Source organism: Suncus etruscus, chromosome 3 (assembly GCF_024139225.1).
Source record: "Suncus etruscus isolate mSunEtr1 chromosome 3, mSunEtr1.pri.cur, whole genome shotgun sequence".
Classification (NCBI taxonomy): Eukaryota; Metazoa; Chordata; class Mammalia; order Eulipotyphla; family Soricidae; genus Suncus; species Suncus etruscus.
In genome coordinates, this window is record NC_064850.1 from 47590140 (window position 1) to 47592887 (window position 2748).

The window sequence follows — 2748 nt, forward strand, 5'->3', positions numbered from 1 at the left end:
CAAGGAGTAATTTTACCCCTAAATAATCTCAATGAAATTTTAGTTTCATGAAGGAAATGAACTATTTAATTAAGAGATATATGTTTACAGTATGGCTTAAGTATACTTCATCATTTAAATTTGTAATTTTCTGTGTAGTTCTTTTAAGTTTAAAAAAAAATAGGACAGGTGGGAAGGAATTTTTTGGCATTACTGACCCCTTTAGGTCCCTGAAAAATGAGAAGAAGAATCAAATCACATTCCAAGATTCTTCTTATTTTTATATGGAACGCTTCACAGATTTGCATGTCAACCTTGTGCAGAAGCCATCTAATCTCTGTATCATTCCAATTTTAGTATATGTGCTGCCCAAGGGAGCACTCCAAGATTCTTATTTTGTGCAAAAATCATTGAAGAACAGAGGCTTAACTTCAGCCCAAGAATGGCAATACATGTAAACAATGTCACATCTTTTCTTTTTAAACTATTGAATAATTAAATTATATTTAATAATTTTAATAATTTAATGAGTAGATCATAATTTTGTGAATAAGTAGATTTCTAGAATTGGTTGAGAATGGCAAAGAAAAATTGGCATGTAGTTATTCAACTAAATATAGGACTTTCTATATTACAAGCCATATCTATGGATCATAGTTTCCTCATAAACAACCAAGGGTCAGGGGGTTTGGGCCACATTTAAGTGTGCTCAGGGGCTACTCCCAACTGTGCCTCAAGTCTTTGTTATGATCAGGGGGTTACCAGCAGTGCCAGAAATAAAAGTGGGGTTGAAATCAAGTCTCTAAGTCAAACACCTGAGTCTTTGTCTTCTCTCTTCAGCCCAGAGGCCTTTCTTGTCCTGACTTCTAATAGGACGAGACAAGACCTGAATGAACCACAGTGAGAAAGTGGAGCCTTTCTCTTACAAGTCTAAGGCCTCCCCCAAACATTTGCTAAAATGAAATGGAAGCTCTTCCAAAGATTCTCCTTTCCCTTAAAAATTAATTCACTTTAATTTGGAATGTCAAATTTTAGATGTGCATTCTGCAATTAGAGAAAGAAAACAAAGATACATATTGGAAAAGGGAGCTAGGGGCTTGACTTCTATACTCCATCTCTCTTTATTCCTATTTTCCAAGACAAGAAGTAAGGGCTTTGTATGTTTTCAGCTTTCTCTTCTAATGAAGCAAGGCAAATACATACACACAGAAGCTTATTTTCATTATTACCTTTGTTTTGCAGAAAAAAATTTGGGGGGACCGGAACAGTGGTGTAACAACGGTAGGGTGTTTACCTTGCACAAGGCTGACCTATGATGAACCATGGTTCAATCCCCCTGTGAACCACATGGTCCTCCAAGCCAGGAGCAATTTCTGAGCACAGAGCCAGGAGTAGTAGCCCCTGAGACTCATTGGGTGTGGCCCAACCCCCTCAATGTTAAAAAAGGAAAAAAGAAAAAGAATTTGTTTTATACCCATTAAACTGAAACTTGTTTTTCACACTTAACAACTAATCATTTTTTCTTTTGGCCAGTGCATATTGATCTTTCATGGCTGAAAGCCAATGATTTGATCATTTTCCCAGGGATACTATTTACTGCATAAAACAGTATTCTTGAAGCTATAATTTCTTTTAGCTTTCACAAATGTCACTTATTTTTTCATTAATTTGTATTGTTAGTTTCCTGTAAAGAATGACTTTCTCAATATTAATATTGATATATCTTTGTTTAGTTTTCACTATTTACATTTTATTTTCTATCAAAGTATCCTATTATCACAAATCACAAGTTCTCTATACATTATGGAGAAATGACATTTTGCAGTTTTATTTTTCTATGCTACAGTAGGGGTTTCAATTTTTTCTAATTTATTACTTGAGTTTAACCCTTTTTTTTATGGGGTTTATACCTTGAAAAAAGTAACTGCTTTTTTCTGATGATCGGAAGGTGTAACTATTTTCCAATGGTGACTCCTCTCAAGGCCCACATATTCTCAGAGATTTGGATTCTGGCCTGGTGAGTGTTCTGAGGTTCAACTCCTGAGCTGGGCTCATTTCTCTTTCCCTAGGTACCAATGTTTTACTCCCTAGAGGTCTCAAAATCCAAAGATAAAATGCAAAAAAGAAAGATAAAAAAAAAAAGTCAAGCATATGGCTTTGAATACTTGGATTTTTTTGTTCTTGGATTCTTGGACTTTACCTGAATCAGATACAATCATGAACTGCACCATTATCCATCTGAAAATATTTGTATTATTTTTCAGGTCTGTCTCAGTATTAACTATTGCTTTAGAGAGCATCTGAAAAAGTAGGTCTGATAGCGCTTGGCTTCTGTAAAGGGACTGTCTATGTTCATATCTCTTCATATTGATTGGTCCCACTACCAAAATTCTGAAAAGTTCCTTCAAAATCTGAAAGAACAGTCGCTTTTGGAATAACTTGAAAATTATTCAGGTTTTCCTTTGTTTTAGGTTTCTACTCTGAAGGAAAAGCAATTTTCATGAATTTCTACTTCTAAGAAACACTGTCGATGATGTAGTATTTCCAGTGAATTCCCTCTTCGTGTTTTACCTACAGAATTCTCCCCATGTATGAGATATCTAACAAAAAAAATGAAAAGGGGGTTGTGCTTTTCTCATATTGAAACTCATACAGACTTTTTAAAAACAAAACAAAAAAAAAACAGTCTTTTCTTTGCAGATGTCATAAGATGTCTCTTGGCATTAGCACTCCCCTGCCCCAGACACCCCGTATTTGACTTTTTCTGGG

General features: G+C 35.0%; 1 non-coding gene across 1 annotated transcript; it reads right to left on the reverse strand.

The window, feature by feature from the left end:
• Positions 1-257: 257 nt before the first annotated feature.
• LOC126004876 (U6 spliceosomal RNA) lies at positions 258-360 on the reverse strand. The gene has a single exon (XR_007494105.1). It is a non-coding gene; the product is annotated as a U6 spliceosomal RNA (small nuclear RNA).
• Between the last annotated feature and the right edge of the window lie 2388 nt (positions 361-2748).